This window comes from Macaca nemestrina, chromosome 4 (assembly GCF_043159975.1).
Source record: "Macaca nemestrina isolate mMacNem1 chromosome 4, mMacNem.hap1, whole genome shotgun sequence".
Lineage (NCBI taxonomy): Eukaryota > Metazoa > Chordata > Mammalia > Primates > Cercopithecidae > Macaca > Macaca nemestrina.
The window spans coordinates 178,601,639-178,623,044 of NC_092128.1; the positions used below are offsets into that span (position 1 = coordinate 178,601,639).

General features: G+C 41.3%; 1 protein-coding gene across 20 annotated transcripts in view; it reads right to left on the reverse strand.

Annotated features, from left to right (window-relative positions):
- LOC105472675 (RUNX family transcription factor 1) overlaps positions 1-21,406 on the reverse strand; it is a 1,100,727-nt gene that overhangs the window by 770,182 nt on the left and 309,139 nt on the right. For all 20 annotated transcript variants that reach the window (XM_071095679.1, XM_071095683.1, XM_071095678.1 and 17 more), the window contains one exon: positions 19,311-19,579. The gene's annotated coding sequence lies outside the window, so the exon portion shown is untranslated. The remainder of the gene's footprint in view (positions 1-19,310; positions 19,580-21,406) is intronic.

A 21,406-nucleotide genomic window follows, 5' to 3' on the forward strand; every position in this document is an offset into this window, starting at 1 on the left:
CACCGTATGGTTACCACCTTAAGAAATATGAGAAAATGTAATCATATTGGTTAACAAGACTTCCCATGTTTTGTTCCATATTCATAGAAATGCCATTCCTAAAGTAAGCTTTTAGCTAGAACAAAAAAGCAAGAATCCCACTACTCCATATTCTACTGCTTACTTCCTACCAAGCTCCAACCAATGGAAGCATAGGTGGGTCTTCTTTTGTCATGCTTGTCTCCTGCCAGTCTTCCCACCTTATCCACAGAAATCATTTTAGATAGATGCATAGAGTGTCACATCCAGGACCATCAAGTGTCATACTCAGGACCATCACTTGTCATGGAAGCAGCCTACCCCCTTAGCCCACAGGACACAACTAATGCCCTTCTGAGAGTATTGAGCTGTGGTTTCATGGAAATTTCAAGGAAGGTTCTCACTAAGGCCGTGACCTAAGCTTGGAGCATGGTCTCTAGGGCTGGATGATCTTCTAATAGTATGGGTTCACCATGCCTTTCCTTCCACCATGAGAATCTTCTCTTGGGCCTCCATATCTCTATGGGCTTCAGTACTATATGCAGAAAGCCCCAACTCAGTGTCACTACAAGGTGCCTTGACCTTGACCTCCTATAGGAAAGGCACTGAGTGTTATTCCAAGGATAAAGACCCATCATTTTAGGACCAATACAGAGTTCAAAAGATCACAGCATGAAGAGAGAGACTGGAGCAAAGATGAGCACAGCAATGCTTCTATTTCCACGGGCAACAGGTTGCACCTAAAAATATTTCTGTTTTTAAGGAGAAATAGTTCAAATGACTTCTTTAAAACAAATAAGCCTGAATTACTACACTTTACAGATTCCTATTTGTAAGAAAGAAGGTTCTAGACTTAGAAGATAAATAAATGAGTGAATACATAAATAAAAGGTTCTGACCCCATGGTCCATGCCCAGGACACATTCATTGATGACACACTTTCATAAATACTCTCTAAGAACTATACAGCTGTGGTCAGTCATATTGTTTCTTGATTAAGCTTCATTCAGATCCTTTTAAAAAAATACATTTTTAGCTTATCTCCCATTTTAAAAATATATTTTCTCATTCTTGCCATTCATGCACTTTGAAATGCTTCCCTAAAGATCAACATCAACAGTGTTGAAAAAAGTAAATATTTGGGAATAGGAATGAACCCTAGTGGAATGGGTTCCTGCACCAAAGATCCTATGAATTCATGCTTCCTTGTGCAAAGTGAACCCCTACTCTTGTGGACCTGCTGCTGGAGCTCTGATAGGTGTTGAATGATCCCAGAACCTGAAGGACCTATTTGAATTCAGATCATTGGTCTTCTTATCACCCTCAGTAGCTATATCTTTGTCAGTCTACAAGTACTAGCCTTGAAGTTTTATGACACTTTATTTCTCATAAGGATCATTTTTTTTCCATAGCAGACAGACCCTACATACCCCTCAAGTAAGCCCTTTTTTGCACTATAGAGTCTATGTCAAGGAATCCTCACTGGATTTACATTCTGATTTTCAAACATTTCAATTTGTAAGTAAGTGTATGTGTTGCCTTCAGGGCAGTGTAAATAGCTTGCCCAAAAATCTCAGCATAAATTTTCATCTCTCCTTTCAAGGCATCAATTCTCTTCTCTACCTCTGATGATGTATTGACTTGGGTATTAATCATCTTTAAACATTTAATTAGTGTCTGAGTGTCATGTCTCACCTTCAGTGCTGTTCCTCACAAAGCTGGATCCAGTACAATACAGCATATTTAAACCAATGCATAAATAACAGATTTGTTGCTGCAAAATACTTTTCTGCAGCATCAATAAAACCTCTCCAGCAAGCACAGAGAGCCAATGGCCAGAGTCCCAGGGGGCCTTCCACACAGGATGCGCATCTTGTTACAGAATTCCTCAATGCCTTTTGCTGTCTCCCTAATGACCAGTTACATGGTCTCCCTCGAGGATGCTTGAGTCAGCGCCAGCTTGAAAACTGCTGAGGAAACATCCTCTTTTACTGGAAATGATTTCCATCCAACGGCCATGTGCCATATTTAGACTCAAGGCTTAGTAACACCCAACAGAAGGGGCTAAGCTTGCAGAAGAGGAGGCCCTGTGCTGTGAGAAAAGAACTTGCTTTTGTCTGGCCAAGTGACCGCAGGGGCTGGAGCTGGTGAGTCTGTGGTGGTCTGGAACCCGAGGGACAGAAACGCTCCATTCTATCTGGAGAGACAGGCGTCTCTTCTGCAGAGGAGCTGGCTCTTCCCATGCTGCTTGTCTTACACATCAGAGACCTGACTGGGGAGGTGGTGATTCAAGTCTAGCCCACGTCTGCCTGGCAGTAAGACATCAAAACCCAAAGACTCTGTTTGCCTGCGTTCAACAGGCGGGATGGATGGCAGGCAAATCTATCTTCATCTCCCTTTAAAAGTAAATCACACAAGAATGCTATTAACATATCTTGAGTCATAGAGTAAAATTCTGCTAAAGAGCAGAACCACTGAATTGCAGAGCTTTAAAATGTATCTATACATATTAACACTAATAATTTAATACAAACATTTAAGTGTGAATATGGGATTTTAAGTGCTCTCTTTTCTCTCTCAGTTTTCCTTGGCCTCTCTATTCTCCCTGCTCCCCAACATCCACCCACACTAACTCATACGATCAACTTAGCTTGCACCCTTCCATATTCCTCCTCATGTTCATCTAGTTTTATGCAGACACACATACATATATGCACACAGATACATCCTTTATGTCATCGTTTTTTTAAAAAGTAGAATCTCATGACAAACACTTCTCTGCACCTTGTTTTTCTCTTCTAAAAAGAGAAAGGAAAACACCTCCATGTCAACCCCTATAGCTGTGACTCAGTTCTCTCTAATCGTTGTGTATTCCAGGCTATGGAAATTTCATAATTTTTCCATCCATTCCTTTATGGATAAGGCAAAACTTCTTGCAACTCTGTCTTGCTCTATTTCTATAATTTCGAACTGGAAATCAAAACAAAGAATTCTTACGCAAATCTTAAATTTATTTTCTTTAACAAAAACCAAGAACATTTCTCCCTTAAGCCCTAACACAAGCTCATCTTATTTTCAGTGCAGAGGGCAATGCTGTTTTAAAATGTGGGTTTTATGATTATCCAAGGACTATGAGGCCAACAGCTCAGGAAAGGACTACAACTGCAAAGATAGCTCATGACTCACGATTCCCCCGAGGAGGAGGCAGCCATGTCATGCAGGGTCATATGCGGAAGCACCAGGGTTGGCCAGGAGGCTGAGGGAGTAAGGGGAAGGCATGAAGAGAGGCTTTATGAGGGATTCCAAGGAAAGAATGAGTATAGCAGGATAAGCAAGCTAAGCAGGTTTAGGGTTAGCTAGCTTGAATAACTTCTGTAGGCTCGAGGGTTTAGCAGCTGTCCTGGGTTGTCCAACATCTGCTCTTGGTGTGACTAGGTAAGGTGAATAGTGGCCCAGAGGTGGTTGGAGGGTATGGGCTTTGGACTCATTGGCTTGCAATGAAAGGTGCTCTTTTAAGTTAGTTGATTGTTATCTTTGGGAATTAGCTAACCCTCTCCCCTCCAAGGGGCAGTCCCTCCTGACCTGTGAGGCCGTAGGTGCTAGGGCTTCAAGAATACAGAAAATAAAAAAGAAGTTAATACAAATATCTAGACACTCAAGCAATATTTGATAAATGATAGGCATGCTAATCAAGGAAGCACAACACACTCTGCCTCCTGCCCAAAGGCACAGCTCCACAGACTCAGCCAGGTTGTTGCATAGAGCCTTAGTCTCTGAGGGGTGCAAATGAGCTCATTCCCAGGATGAGGTGGGGAGGAGTACTGTTGGGGCTGAGTGGCTGATAGCTAACAGGACAGCATAAAGTATGCTGAGCTACAGCTGGGTCAGGAAGGAGGACCACAGCCGCTGTTTGTCCTACAAAGTTTGCAGTCCTATCTAGAGACACCTACTTGGCATCGATTTCCTTGCTCCTTTGGCCAATTGTTGAACACCCTTGAGCAGCAACTGGAATGGCAGAAGCCCCCTCCCTAGAGTTGGGGAATCTGCTGCCAGTTCTTTGACCACGTTTTCTTCTCCACTGAAGAAGCTCTCTGTCATTTCTTCCCCACATCCCCTGCTCATGGGAGGAAGGATGAAATCAGAATTCTCCTTGCCATGCATGAAGAAGGATCTCATTAGACCTTGTACTGGGGCTTCTTTGCTAGTTATGCCCCTGTCCCCACACACACTGGTACATAATCACTCTGTGTTGTATGCATTCATTCCTCGTCATTTTGTCATGCATTTATGAAGAGGATATAGGGTTAGAGATATGTTATTCCTGAAAATAAATATCTGTAAAGGGGAGCATGAGTGCAACATGACAAAAGAAATCAAGGCGTTTGGACTTTTCCTCTTCCTCCTCGTCAGCCTTCCTTCCTCTGTTCTCTCTTCACTGTTTGGCCCTAATGCAGGTGTTGTTGAGTTTGAGTTAATTGAGAAAGAAAAAACTGAGTTTAAAACTAGCCAGTCCAATTTAATTCATTCAATAAGCATGCACTGTGAGTCCATTCTGTACTAGGGTTGCAGATGCTACAATGAGCAGCATGGTCCCTGCCTTCAAAACGCTTGTTATTTAATGATTTTAAAAAAATGATTATATATTGAGCATTGTCAAAAACTATCAAGGGTCTGAAATTATAACCTACTTGCAAGCTAACAAGTTAGTCCTCCACAATTTCATGGATGCTGGTAGAAGACAGAAGACTCCTGTGTCAGAGAGAAAGAACTTCATTACTCACAGCACAGCTGGCAGCATGAACTTCGCATTTACTTTGGTTTCCCTTATCCCCTCAACCCTTGCAGAGGTGAGGAGGAGAAGCCCATGTGGATGCTGCATACACAGTGAGTTTGTGTCACAACTGAGGAACTACAAGCTTCGAAAATCCAAATCTTCATAAAGGGCTACACGCAAACCTGCCTAGCCCTTTAGCCCAGCAGGAAACACTATCTCTGTCATCCAAGGATATGCACGACACAAACATTCTTGAAAAGATAGTCCAGAAGAAAATGTAGTTACTCTTCTTCTTATAAGACATGCAGAACCATGAGGGACCTTGGGGAATTGTCTCCCTAAAAGCATTTACCACCTGTCAGGAATTGTCCCAAATTCATGATCTCACTTCATCATTACAGCCACTCCACTTGACATCCCGCTTCCTATCCTGCAGTGTATGAAATTGATGCATGCCTCAACTTCAGGCTCAACAACACATAAATACATAACTGAAAGTGGCCAAAGAAATTGGATTCAAATCTGATTCTAAGATATGACCTGCATCCTCAAGAAGTTTGTACATCTTCTTGTTGGGGGACAATCAACTGTCCAAGAGATGTATCTTTTCCAGGTACGTAGGTAGGAGTTTTGCAAAAGACAGGGCAATATTTACCACTCACTTCCCTGATACGACCTACCAAAAACAAAACAAAACTCACTCAGGAGGATCCTGACTATGTACTCAGAAATTATACCCATGCACAGATAACGATGGAAGTCATAAGACAAATCTCGAACAGATTTAATGAGCTAAACCTCACAGGCAACTCTTTTCCTCCATGAAGGTCTCTAACCTGGTCAAGGGATCAAAATGATCACTGTGTTACTGTAGTATGTATTTATCTGACAGGGTAGAACAATACCTTGAAACTTGCAAATTGAAGTATTGCAAACATAGGCAATTGTGATGTTTAGCTCGTGTTTCTCCATTCCAGAAATAATTATTTAAGTCCTTCTAGGGCCACGCTGATTCTGCCTGCCCTTGCTTTGTGGGCATTTTCCATTCACAGCCAGATCTTCCAAAAGCAGAGTCTCTGAATGTTTTAACTGTGGGTTTCCTTTTTTTCAAAATCCAGTACATGTTTTTGATGTTTAATAAAGCATAATGAATAGCACTGACTATGATATCTTCCCAAACTTGGACATTTTCATCTCATCATTCCATGTTTAACCTGGGAAACAGTGGCTTGTGTAATGAATGTGCCAGTTTTATGCTTTGGGTTAATTTGACCTAAGCTAAATACAATTAAATTTTAAATTAACATATCCTTATAAAAATAACTAAAATCTTTATCTTCTCTAACTCTTCCTCTGAAGAGAAAATTATGCTTCTGCCCAAAAAGTAGCAAGTGTAGTATGTGCCCAACTTCAGATTTAGCAGGGTGGTGTTGCCCTTGGATATCAGGAATATCTAGATGCAGGGACACACTCATAGATTCCATTCCCATTACTACCCTCCACCAAAAAAGAAAAAGAAAATAAACACTTTAGCCTTTTTTCAGTTACTGAAAATGTGTGAACGGTGTTCCATGTCTGGTCTTCATCCTAACTTCAATTCCCACCCTCAACCCCAGGCCACCCCTCTACCTCAATTCCAAAGAACCTCACTTAAATTCCCCCTTCAGTCAATGGACAACACTGAGTGTTACTATGGGTTGTATTAGTCAGTTCTCATGCTGCTATAAGGACATACCCAAGACTGGATAATTTATATAGGAAAAGAGTTTAAATGGCTCACAGTTAGGAATGACTGGGGAGGCCTCAGGAAACTTATAATCATGGTGGAAGGGAAAGCAAACACATCCTTCTTCACATGGCAGCAGGAAGGAGAAGTGCTCAGCAAAAGGGGAAAAGCCCATTATAAGGCCATCAGATCTCGTGAGAACTCACTATCACAAGAACAGCATGGGGGAAAATGGCCTCCATGATTCAATTACCTCCTACTGGGTTCCTCCCACAACACATGGGGATTATGAGATTACAATCCAAGATGAGATTTGGGTGGGGACACAAAATCAAACCATATCATAGGTTAAATTGTGTTCCCCACCCCAAAAATGTATATGTTGAAGTCCTAACCTTCAGTACTCTGAATGTGACATTATTTGGAAATAGGGTAATTGCAAATGGAATTAGTTAAGATGAGGTCATTAGGATGAGTCCCTAATCCAGTACGACTGGTGCTCTTATAAAAAGGGGAAGTTTGGACACAGAGCCATGCACACGGGTGGGAAGGATCCCAAATGAAAGGATAGGCAGAGGGTTGGAGAGATGCATCCACAAAGAACACCAAAGATTGACAGCAACCCCAAGAAGCTGGAGGAGAGACCTGGAACATATTCTCCCTCCCAGCCTGAGAGGAACCAAGCCAGCTGACACCTTGATCTCAAGTTACCGGCCTTGAGAACTGAGAGACCCTGGGTTTCTGTTGTTTAAGCCCCTCAGGGTGCGGCACTTTGTTACGGAAGCTTGAGCTGACTAATACAGGTGTCTTCATATCTCACTGAGGGAAACTGACAGGAAAGTAAGAACAATTTATGTTCAAGGCTCCAGAGGAGTCAATCAGATTCTGGGGAAGAAGAAGGTACAATGCTGGCTTCTCCATACAGCCTAGTCCCCAATACTCGTAGGGCCCAGGGCAAGATCTAAAGCACTCCCTCACCTATGTATCTATATACTGTAACTCCGATAAACAAACTATTAAACAATACATGTATCTTGTCCCTCAACCTGACAATTACACCTTTATAATAGCAACATAGGAAAATATCTGAAACTATGGTTTTTAGACAACCATATACCAGCAAAATGTAATAATTCCTATTATTAGATAGGTTTAAGTGTTCAGCTGGTGGGTCAACATCTTCGGCACAGTGATAAAATTAAAATGTATATACTATTATGTTTATTCCCTAACATTTATTTATTTAATTTCTTTTTTTTTTTTTTTTTTTTTCAGACAGAGTCTCACTCTATCACCCAAGCTAGAGTGCAGTGGTGCATTCTGGGCTCACTACAACCTCCACCTCCCAGGTTCAAGCGATTCTTCTCCTGAGTAGCTGGGATTACAGGTGCCTGCCACCACGCCCAGCTAATTTTTGTGTTTTTAGTAGAGACGGGGTTTCACCATGTTGGCCAGGCTGGTCTTGAACTCCTGACTTCAGGTGATCTGACCTGCCTCAGCCTCTCAAAGTGCTGGGATTACAGGTGTGAGCCACTGCACCCAGCCTATTTATTTCATTTCGAATGTCTATAATCAAAGCTGTCACATAAAATGCATTGCATTGACTCTAATGCCACCTGAGACAACGTATTTTTTATTAATTTCGATTTCAAAGAAAAACTTTGTTCAGGCAGTAGTGAGCACAATCATCAATAACAGATTTAAAGTAGTACTTAAATTTGGAAACAACACATTAATTTTACATATCATCTTCAAATCGAAAATATTACAAAATATTTTAACTTCATCCTATAGATTGCTATTACTTATATTTCTGTTTATACCATTTCTTAAAGCAACATCTAAGTAATATATAAATATCTAGGGATATGTGAAAAATCAGTTTCATGCTTTATACATGTTCCATCAAACTGACCTAGACACAAATTCAAGAATAATAGCAATTGTGTAATGTTGCAAAATATTTCTCAGGTAACATGAGATCACCTATTAAGAACACCAAGCTAATTCACGGGTTCATGAGCGCCTCTCCAAACCACAGACTGGAACACAAACAGAAGCAAGAAGATGGATGTTTGGAAGGATTGGAAAATGATCATTCATACTGCAAGAATATATTGCCACCGTATCTCAAAGACAGCACAAGTTCATTAATTTATTCTTTCTCTTACTTCTCCTAAGCTGTGTCCGTCTCCAAGAACAACTATTGACAGATCTACTATAGTATACTTAGGACATCCTTATACTAAAAATATTATTCATTGTTGATCTGAAATTCCAATTTAATTGGGTATCCCTTGTTTTTATTTGTCAATAATAGACCCACATTCTTTCATGGCATTTGGACTGTTATCTTTTGCTTTGAGAAGCAGAAGACAGAGATGGAGAAGCATCTCCCTGAATGGTGTTACTCGCTACAGTGGATGTTTTAACATCTCAAGGTGCCTTTGCCTGTGCCCAGTGCTGGGTCCCTGAAGTCGGAAGTGCTCATCTGTTCTTTAAGGCAGGCTCACTTTCTGCCACCACAAGGAGCAGTCATTATGCATACTCCTGTTGCCAGCTCTCAGTAAACCAACACCATTCTCTTTTCTTTTATATTTCATTCATACACATCTATTATGTACACACTATGAGCCAAGCACTTCGTAAGGCACTTCTAGTGAGAAGGAAGAAGTCAGGACACCACAGGTATGAGTGAGAAGGAGCCTACCGGCCCGGTGCAGTGGCTTACGTCTGTAATCCCAGCACTTTGGGAGGCCAAGGCAGGCAGAAAACTTGAGGTCAGGCGTTTGAGAGCAGCCTAGCCAACATGGTGAAACCCTGGTCTCTACTAAAAAACAAATACAACAATTAACTGGGCATGGTGGCACACGCCTGTAATCCCAGCTACTCAGGAGGCTGAGGCATGAGAATTGCTTGAACCTGGGAGGTGGAGGTTGCAGTGAGCCAAGATTGCACCACTGCACTCCAGTTTGGGTGACAGAGCGAAACTTCATCTCAAAATAAAAAGGAGCCTACCACACAATTGTTGACAGTCTATCACAGAGAGTAACAACATCAGCCAAAGGTGGCATCTGTAGAGATCAGACAGGGGCCATCTCAAAAGGGAACAGCCCTTAATTTCACCTTACATGTAGATGAGTTTGACAAAAAACAGGAAAACAAAGGAGCATGAATGTCCCATTAGAAGACATACTAGGAAACTGTCATGGGGCAAAATTCATACGTCTTAGAGATAAAAGTTGGCAAAGCACAATTGAAGCTATTTATTGTTAAAGCACAATTGAATTATTTCTTGTTTTCTTCAGTAATAGAAAAGTTGGACATTTTTCTTTAGAGAAATCAACCGCCATTATCCTGTGAAGAAACTCAGTAACACTAGTCAAGGATCAGGCTGGTCGCTTTCACGGAGAGGGAGTTTCGGCAGCTCTATTGTTCTAGCATTAGTAATGCATGAGACCTACCCCTGAACACTTCCAGTTAGGGAAGCTCTGCAGAGATCTTGCACTGTGCCACGGATGGCCTTGTGCTTTTGGCTATTAAGCTGGAAATGCAAAACACGTTTTGTGGTTCAAATAATCTCCAGGAGACAGTTTCCTGGAAGTTTTAAGTCCTATTTCTCATATCACCTCCATCTAAATTGATGATTTCTATGACCTTTTCATCTAATTACACTAGTATGTTGTGCCTATTTTTATTAAACGGTTCCATTACATAAGCCATTATGTGCTAGCTCCTCCTTGTTGCTAACCTCATGAGCCCACCCGCTACTTCTCCTCACTTTCACATCGAGGACAGCATTCTTCAAGATGGAATTTGTTATGTTATCTTAGATCTAAGATTTTCACAAATCACTTCACTAACACTTAAATATCAGAGACAGACACCCAGAATTCTACCAAAATCCTTGTGTACCCACACATGAAGTGGTGCATAGACTGGTTCACAAGACAAGGAAAAAATGGAAAGCACTAAAAAGCAGGAAGAAAAAACACAACATTCCAGAGGAGAAATTAGGAAAATTTACAAATGGGTAAAAACTGGGGAGAGGATGGAGAGTGGCTGGAGAGGGCCCTCTCATGCCAGCAGTCACTAAAAGACACAGCAGAAGAAGCCATCATGGGCAGCACAAACCAGTCCCCATCCCACTTTTGAATCACAGAGAAGTTTGCAATGTCAAACAATATCCTTCTAATGTGTTATGAGAATTCTATCAGACCCGGGCTAAAGGTAGAAATGAACAGATACTTATGAGAATAGCATCAGGGAGAAAACGTGGAGAACTGCGTCACCATGTAGTTGTACAAGTGAATTGTCTAATATAATGGTTAGAGTATTAACATTGCATGGCCTTTCCGCTAGGTTCTACCTCACCATATTTACTGTATCTGAGTTCTAAACTACTATTTTTATTTTATTCCCTCCCGTCGGATAGTTGGCATTCACCTAAGCAGTCAGGAACATCTGCTGTATTTGTGACAATTATTCAGAAGGTATAAAACAAAATTATATGCAGCATGTAGCAGTGACATTTGATTGCAAGGGAGAGAATCCAACTAGAAATGTTGACTCACTGTGTTACACAGCATCATGAAAAGAGGCTGACGTTAACCGGCGGTAGGCCAGTAATAATATGCCTACACCATATTAATCGCAGATAAACCAAATTGCATTGCTAATTTCATTTGCATTTGCATTATCATTGTGTGTTAATTACTACAGTTAGGCCACCAAAGACTAATATCCAAATCTGACAGCACCAATTCCCTGGATACATTCTGTGGTTGCTGAATGATTATTGTTCAACAGTTTGCTGCTTTTGACAAACACAAAGCAATACAGGCTTCCCAGCCCTGAAAGAATGAAGGAATAAATGAAAGAATATCAGGCATGGTCTGACGCAGAGTTCCATTCCAGCTCCAGGCGTACGGTCCTTGCTCAAAGATAAAACAGCCATGTTTCCCAGGACGTTCCCTGTTAATGTGTGCTGTTTGAAAAGAGGTCAGGATCAACTAGGTATGGGAAATACCAGGCTAAACAACCATGGACCCTATTGCAGACCCTCTTAGAGCCTTTAATATGTTATTGTACATTGTGACTCTCAGAGAGGGAATAGAGTTTGCAGTGTTCCCTAACACTTACTTGACCATCTAGTCCTTTTTCTCACTGCCAATCTTCTGGAGTCATTATTTCCCAGGAATGCACTTTAGAAAAAGCTGAATTTGCAGAATATAACTGTAACCAGAACCATGGGCATTCCATAAAAGTAAATATAAGTCATATGTTAGAAATATTCTACTGTACTTAACAGAAACTCATAGTCACCAGTCCACAATATCCAGATAACCCTCCTGTCTACATTGTGAGTCTAATGTTCCCAGAATTTCTGCAAATTATTGGGGACTTTCACTCTCCTGGACCCTTCTGGCCTAAAGCCCCAGGTTCTAGTGAGCTAGGAATCTATGGAACATCTTTTTCCAGCGCACACTGTCTCCTTCCAACCTATGTTAAGCCAAGTATGCAACCCTCCTTCATTTCTAGATTTCTACCAAAACCAAGCAACTAAATAAACAAATCCTTTCATGAGGCTTGCTCAATTCTGTGGAGGTATTTGGAAGTTATACTGCAGCAATGCAAGCAACCTGAAATTGCGTATCAGACACATTTGTGCTTTCTTCTTCCAATGCTTTATTGAAATATAATTTACATATCATAAAATTCACCTGTCTAAAGTAGAGAACTGAGTGGTTGTTAGTATAGTTACAATGTTGAAACACACCTATTCTTAACTTCCTCTGTAATTTCTGACCAATTGGGCTCCAGTTGTCTTCCTCTCTTTCTCTGTATGTCTGTAATCCTCAAATTCAATTTCTTTTTTCTTTTAATTTCCATAGGCTTTTGGGGAACAGGCGGTGTTTGGTCACCTGAGTAAGTTCTTTAGTGGTGATTTGTGAGATTTTGGTGCACCCATCACCGAGCAGTATGTCCTCTAGTCAATGTGTAGTCTGTTATCCCTCACTCCCCTCTCACCCTTTCCACCAAGTCCATTGTATCATTCTTATGCCTTTGCACCCTCAAAAGCATATATATACACACATATATATACACACACATACATATATATAATGACAATAAGGCAAACAATTGACACTATTTGAGAAGCAAGGTTAACAAAGACACACACACATATATATATACACACACACATACATACACACACACATATATATATGCCTTTGAGAGTGCAAAGGCATAAGAATGACACAATGGACTTGGGGGAAGGGTGAGAGGGATAACAGACTACATACTGACTATATATACATAACTATATGACTACCATTCAAATTCAATTTCTTTCTTTTGCAACCCTTTGACTTTCTTGTCTGCAGCCAAACTCACGCCCTTTGAATCCCATCTCAACTCCAAACAGCTTGCCTGGGTAACTTTCTAAATAAAGACAGGGCTCTTCCTGAGAGACATTCAGATGTCAGACATTAAAATTAAAAAAATAAACAAGACAAAAACAAAAATAAGAATAAGGACTTCCTCGCACTGGCCTCTCCTCTATGGGAGCCTCCCCATGACTTCAACCAAATCGCTCCTGGCTTCTGCGTAAGCAGCCCAGTGCCCTGCGGGGAGTCCCTGATTGCTGCTGCCCTTGCTCATCCTTGATGCAAGTGGTCACTTCACCCCTCCTTCCCTTTGTGAGAGTCTTTATATAGTGCTCTTGACCAGAACGCAGCAATATAGCTGCTTCTCACTGCTTGCTGCTGCTCAGTCCATCCCTTCCACCTAGTTATGTCCTTCAGATAAAGTTTCCATAAGACGCCAGCAGAGAGCCTGGTTCAGACTCCACAGTAACATCATTCCAGCCTCTATCCCAGCAAGAAGGGAAGATGCATGAGTAACCAATTCCATAGAGTAGGCAATTTCAGTGTTTCTGTTTGGTTAAAGCCATGGCCATCTCAACAGCCATGACCCAAACATTTTTAAACAAAGGAGGGAAGGAGGAAAAGAAACAGAGGAGAAATAGTAAACGGGTTCAGGATGCTGCACAATCGGCTTTGGACAGGCCAGGTCAGATGTGGGGTGGAGGTAAGAGGAGAGCCTCAAACCTCTTCAACAGCCACAGAAGCTAAAGAAAGCACAGGAAGGCCTGTCCTTCAGGCCCCTCCCTAGGGATTTCTTTTCTTTTTTTTTTTTTTTTTTTTTGAGACGGAGTCTCGCTCTGTCGCCCAGGCTGTAGTGCAGTGGCCAGCTCTCAGCTCACTGCAAGCTCCGCCTCCCAGGTTTACGCCATTCTCCTGCCTCAGCCTCCCGAGTAGCTGGGACTACAGACACCCACCACCACGCCCGGCTAGGTTTTTGTATTTTTTAGTAGAGACGGGGTTTCACCATGTTAGCCAGGATGGTCTCAATCTCCTGCCCTCGTGATCCGCCCGTCTCGGCCTCCCAAAGTGCTGGGATTACAGGCTTGAGCCACCGCACCCAGCCCCTAGGGATTTCCACTGGTGGTGAGTAAATGGCTCAGTTGCAAGATGTAATTATGAGTTCACTGTTCAGGAGACACCTAGAACTCTTTCCAGAAAGGGAACTCTGCCAAGATTTTACCCCCATGTTATTACCACCATCATACTAAGCTGTCCACATTTGCATTTGACCCACAGCCTCCCTGTATTCTGTATGTGTTCAATTCCTGCATGTTCTGCAGAGGCCATCTAAAAGTACGTTTTATTCACTTCCCACCTTGCAGCATTTGGTTTAAGGAACTTCAGCTTTCTTGTATATTTCAACACAAATCTTCATGGTTTAGATCCTAGGAAAATCTCCCTTCAACACTGAGATCAAATAGGTGGAAGCTGTCGACATGCAGTAAGGTGGCATTGAGAGGAAGCCAAGGTGGTGTGAAGGAGTTCCTGGTAAATCCACAGTGTATGTACATCATGGCCTCATTTCTCAGAAAATGACAATAAGGCAAATAACTGACACTTTTTGGGAAGCAAAATGAACCAAGACATGGGAGTTGGAAAGGCGCCTGTACAGATACTGCTGGCCCCCTACAATAATTCCATATTTGACGGGCATGCGGCAGTTCAGAAAACAAGCACATTTTCTTCTTTGCAGCTGGGTTGTTGATTTGCAAATGGGCCTTTATATCTCCAAATAACGAAATAAACATGTGTTTGGATTTTAAGGCAATGCCATATTGTTATAAAACATTCTAAGTGCTTGACTCTCAATTCCTGTGCTTATCTTGGAGCAGATGGTCCCATAGAATGTGAAAGGAAGAAATGTATAAAACTTGCAGGTCATGCCCCAAAAGGGGAGCCCATGTTCTCCCTTGCTCCCTTTCTCCTTCACACTCCCCTTCTTGTTGACTAGAAAGCAGCTTGGCCATCAGCCACCATGGACCACACAAGTGTGACCAACATGCTAGGACGATGGACAAACAAGACAGAAGGATCCTGGGCTCCACTGACTTCACTGAGCAAACCTGCCATACCAGCTTGAACTTTTGCACTTCTCTCTGGTTTGGGAGACTGTTACATTGGTCACAAAGACAAACCCATCTTCTTAGCAATATGTGAACTCTGGATCAAACTGTTCCAGGGGCATCTGTACACACATGGATGTCTGAGCATACACACCAGCACTAAAAGTACATCGAAGTCCAAACTGACTCTATGTCTCAACATTTGGGCAGCACACTTTTGAAATCCTGATTGGTGGCCGGGTGTGGTGGCTCACGCCTGTAATCCCAGCACTTTGGGAGGCCAAGGCAGGCGGATCACAAGGTCAGGAGATCGAGACCATCCTGGCTAACATGGCGAAACCCCGTCTCTACTAAAAATACAGAAAAAAAAAAATTAGCCAGGCATGGTGGCGGTCGCCTGCCTGTAGTCCCATCTACTCGGGCAGCTGAAATAGGAGAATGGCGTGAACTTGGGAGGCAGAGCTTGCAGAGAGCCGAGATCACGCCACTGCACTCCAGCCTGGGTGACAGAGCAAGACTCCGTCTCAAAAAAGAAAAAAAAGAAAAAAGAAAGAAATCCTGATTGGTTTGGTGCCTTAGTAAAACCAGAGGGAAAAGTTGACTGTCTTTCTCTCAATGTGGGGACAGGCCAATGTCTCCCCTGGGCTCTGCCAGCCATTTCACAAAGATACACCCCAGCTATAAAAACAATATACGATTCTATGTATCCTAGAAACCAATGTGCAGTAATAAAATGGCATAAAGGAGCATATGTTTTTTAGGGATTGAGAAGGAATTTCACAATAATGTTTACATAAAACAGTGAAGCAAATTTAGAGAAAACAGCACCTTTGCAAACGTTTCCACCATTGGCACACTGACCACTGACAAGATTCAAAAATGTGTTAGATTCAGACTGGACAAACATTGAAGTCAATTTAAAAGCACGGTTTTGTTTTGTTTTGTTTTGTTTTGTTTTGTTTTGTTTTTTGGTATTTGAAAACAGTGAACTGTTAAAGTCTTTAAAAAAAAAAAACCCTATTATGTTGACAATTTAGTAAGCTCATTCGTTTACAACTGGTTGGTTTGTTTTTGTTTTTGTTTTTTTTTGTTTTTTTTTTTAATCCCCAGTGTGTGTTTTTTTAAGTGATATCTCATTTATTTTAAGCCTGGAATAGAGCTTTCTCTGCATTTGAGCAGTCCAGGATGGAGCTACTGAGAAAGGTCTGTGACCAGTGAGATCCAGGAACTACGTGTAACCAGTCTGCATCAAGATAAGCACAGAGGCTGGAAGTTAAGTACTTAGAAAGTTTTATAGCAATATAACATAACCATGACATCCAAATGCATGACCGACTTTCTAATCATTAGTTTTCATCATATTTTACCAAAGCATCAATACTCAACGGATTTGAATTTTTTTTAAATGGCCCTTCACCAAGATAGCAATGGTCTAGTAACCAGCTTGCAGATATAAAGACCCATTTCCAAATTTGCCTGCAGCTTCCTATGCCTCCACTCACACACAACTGACACCAAAATTTCTTACATACACAAGCACATTGCACGAGCTACTGCCCACAATAAAAACAAAACGAGAACTTATTTCACATATTATTGCCACCTGACGATAGAGTAAGACTGTTTCAACAGACACATTGGCAATTCATAGTTTTATGATAACGTAAGAATTGGGCAGTAATTATTTTTATAAGAGAAAACAACTTGCATTTGTGTGTGTGCATGAGTATGAGTATGTGTCTCCATCATAAAAACAATAATCGCCCCCATGTCTTCTCCATTTTGTCTTCAATTCTGGTTCTTAGGATTTTCTCCAGGTGTTAGTAGCTACACCTCTGGAAAGGGTCTTTTGTTAACACCAAAAGCATTTTGACTTATTTCTTTGGGGGAAAAAAAAAAAACCAGAAATGAAAGCATGCCCTCTTTTAAACTGGAAAGCTTTATTTTGCCCCTGGAGAAAAGCAGCCTGGTTAAATGTCTGAACTTATTGTTATTATTATTTTATTGAGCAATAAACTAAAGTGTGATTGAGCCACCAGTGACTCGGATATATTGTTAAGCTTGGAATCACATGGTTGAATGACTGGCTGGCCCAGAACGTGGGCGATTCAAATGATTCAGAAGACAAATGAGGCAGGAGCAAGAATGTCTCACACCAATACAAACCCAATTAACGTCAACAAAATCCTGCAAAATTTATTGTTGCTTGGCCTCTGAAAATGGTGGAACCAACTCTTTTCCTGTGCCTGCAGGGCAAATTCATTAGATGGAAAACGGCATTTTGTTAACCATGAAGTTCAGTAACATAAACAAGGAGTCGGTGCCATGGTCCTTGAGGCACCTGCAGAGGGTCAACCGCAAAGGAGGGAAGGAAGAGAGAGACGCTGATCTTGCTCTGCAATGCCCATGAGTGGTGACACAGTCGTTGTTTCATAAATAATGTCTTCTTAAAGTCACAGTCCAGGATAAAAACAGTATATCTGATTGTCATTCAGTTCGTTAATTAATGATCATGTATAAAGAGAGAAAGAGAGAGAAGAGAGAGGAAAGGAGAAAAAGAGATTGATATTTTGCCTGCAAGTTCACCAAAGATTACCATGTTGGTTTGTGCTTGCTTTTTTGTTTCAGTTTCTCGAGTAAGAGTGATTCACTTGTGCTGATTCAGCTTGAACCATGTTTACATCAGATGCTCTTATGCCCACAATTGACAAATCTCAGAGTGGTCATGAAACAAAACGGGCCTCAGTGGCCCCAAAGTCATCAAACCTACAATTTTGACCTCTATGCTATGTATCCACAGAACTGGACGACGCTTCTGAACTCATCTCACCCTAAGCGCTGTGAAACGCTCCGTCACTGTGATATTTGACAGCAAGGATGGCGCCATCTCTGAGAGAACTCATGCCGCAGAGCTCAACAACATACCCCTTGTTCAAAGGAGAGATGATGGGCGTTGAAAGGGCCACAACACAGAGGGCTCTTGTGTGATCAGACTTACTCTGTGTGGGGTAATAGGAGTGTCGTCTGAAGAGTGGTTTGGCTGGATAAGACCACACACAAAAAAAAATTGTACCAAACAATCAAAAAGCTCAATCATGGATTATCAAGAAGACCATTTTCCCACCCACACTTGATTCTGAATTCAATCAAACCCTTAATGACTCCTCTGAGGATTTCAGGGTGTTCTATCAAAAATCTGTTGAAATAGACCCAAACACAGCAAAATATTAAGGTGAAATATTATCAGTACCAGAAATATTATCAGTACTAGAAAAAGTATCTCCAATACTTTTTCTCAGTTTTCGGTCTCTTATGATTATGATGATGATTCATTTGTGCTGATTCAACTTGAACCATATTCATATCAGATGCTCTTATGCCCACAGTTAACAAATCTAAGAGTGATCATGGAACAAAACAGAACTCAGAAAGCAGGAAAGTATCTCCAATACTTTTTCTCTTATAAAGAACATACCATTTGTTGCTAGATGCAGCCCACTATGGAAGCAGGAAAAAAATCTACTTAGTCACTGAATCAACACTTACCATGTACCTGGCATGGTGCAAGGCTCATGAGGTGGGATTTATTTCTTCATGCTTTTGTTTTGTTTCCATCGTTAATAGTGATCAGAGCTATGAAGAAAATCTTGGAGGGCAATGAAACAGAATCACAGAAGGGAATTTTGTTTCATTCAGAACTGGGAACAGCCTATTTGAGGGAGGACAGTCACGTGAGATTTAAAAGATAGTGGTTAAGCTACTGTGACTCCCAGTGTCTTTTAACTTTGTATTTTTAACTGAGACCCACAAGAGAAATTCATAGGGGACTGTTGGTCCTAGATTTTTAGGGACAACCAAGATTGACATGTGATTAATTTTCTGAAGACAACTAGATTCTGGCCATGACAAGGGGCTTCTGGGATGAAAAGTTAGGACCACGGAGGGCCAGGGCGAAAGTGGGAATGCGACCAAAAACACCAGTAGGACCAAGAACCAGTGAGGCCAGGGCAAGGGAGAAAGGAGCGTCAGAGAGCAGGTAGCATGGCCTCCAAGAAGTTCAGGTGCAGAATGAAGGCCATCAGGAGAATATCTGTCCATTAACCTGCCCGGAGCCCTCTTTGTATTCTCCTAGACACCTGAAACTATTCTGCAGCGTTTTTCGTTGCTGATTTAGGCATTACAAAAAATGTAGAGTTTCACTGCTGATTTTTCTCCAGACCATTTGTGCATTCTTGCTCTGAGCACCCCAATCCATAATCATTGTCAGCTGAGACGAAACTAGCTGCTAAACTACTTACCAATGTATTCAGTCTCCACGGCATCGATCCCAGCAGAAATGCAGATCAGCTTTCCAGGGCGAACCTCCCTCCTGAAGAAGTGAGTCTAGGCCAGCAAGTGCCGCCTGGAGGAATCCTGAAGTGCCCCCCGGTTGTGTAGGGTCTTGGTTGTCACATAGTGCATTTGACACAACACAGGCAGGGCTCCGTAATCTGCTGCCTCCAGCAGTAAGATAATGATGTTGTAGTTTCTCTTCTCTTCCTCTTGCCCACTAGAATTTACTTGGATCCTAGCGAATAAAGAAGGGAGAAGGGAGAAGGGAGATCAGTCCTCCCCATCACCTGCTAGCATCCACCACCATTTTGGAATAGCTGGGCTCTGCAGCTGTGTAGACGACAAGGTGCATACCAGTGCCACATGAGCCATGTTTTAGGACCAGCCAATGGTCAGGGCACACAGCATAAAGTGAGAGAGAGGAACCGAGGCTGGAGGGCTCAGGGCACATGCCCAAAAACTACAGACACTAAATGACTGGAGTCCGGTTAAATAAAGTGAACCCTCTTTTCCACAATTTCCTTCTCTTTCTATCAGCCTTGGCAATTGTCCCCACGACAAGAAGGAGCCTAGCTGGGGCCACTCTGCAAATTCATGAGGCAGGGGAGACATCCAAGCTCGGCATATGCATGATGATTACAGGAAGAGGAAAACATCTGAACTATTTAGCATCTCACAGTTCAAATGGGGCAGTTGCTGAGATGCTGGTGCAGAAGAGACAAATGGGGTGGGGAAAATTTTCTAATCTTAATAAAATCCTTTTGCTTTTTCCAGTAAGTAAAGGAGTGAGTGATGATGTGTCTGACCCTTCTTTAATATCATCAACTGGAGCGAGAAAGACCTGAAAGAAAATATTTAGAAAAAGAGTGTTCATATTATGCCTTGCCTGTGCTATGCCTTAATACATTCTCTCATTAGCAATAGGCCAATTCCATATAAACAATGTTTTCTCAGCAGGCAACAGCAAGTTAATAAGATACTCTTAACACTCATTAAAGCTCATATGCTTCAAGAACACGCTTAGAAATATTGTGGGTTTCCTGGCGCTCGGCACACATTTCAATGGGGAATAAATGGGTGCATGGAATACAGTGAAGAGCAAGTTCCTTCAACACGTTCTGTCTTTTCTTGCCACTGCTCAGTAACAAAGGAAGCAGTGAGCAAAGCAATTATTTGGGCTTTACCTGGAAACAGGAAAAGACCAGACATCTAAAATTGGACAAAATGTACATGTCAGAGACTAATTCAGACTTTTTTAAATGACTTTTTTTGTTACCTTGGGAAGATGTTTTAAGTTTTTATTGGAAACAAATGTCACTGTTGAGGCAGATGGGAAAATAATCTAAATTTAGAAAATGTAAGTCATTATTAATTGACCTTAGTTATCAGAGAAAGTTTTTTTCAAAGATCTGCTAACTTCAACTCCAAACTGGACACAACTGCTTCCTTTAACTTACTTCCTTTAACTCCTCAATCAGCTACAATAACTCATATTTGAGACTGATTTTATTTGCCTTTAACCAAAACTTGTTAGAAACAGCCTGGTCAATTATTTCTCTTTCCTCATCCTATTTGTTTTTGTTACTTCTGTGGGAAAATGTGGCCAGTGTTTACAAAACACCACAAGAAACACCTCTCAACTGTTTTCTGGCATTATTAACTTGCTATTGTTACCAGCAACTCTGCATCTCCACAACTACCAACAGAGTTTATTGCTTGTTTCTTTACTCGGATTGATTGACATTAATAGGGTGAAATGTAACGACTTACAGTCAGTATTTTGGAATAACAAAAATGATTATTTTGGAAGTTCTTTGCAATATTCTATACAGTTCAAAAGCCAACATCTAAAAATGTATACTGCTTGGAGAAATATAACAATTTAGTTTCAATTATAAATTAAACACATGTAAACTCCTTAAATCATTCTTAAAATTAGCAACTGTAAATCAGTTACCAGGATCTTTCAAGAATATTATTTAAAGCCATATAGTATAGAAGTGTTTTCTATTGATTAAAAATAGATGTAGATAGAGATTCCATACTAGATGCTTACCCACAT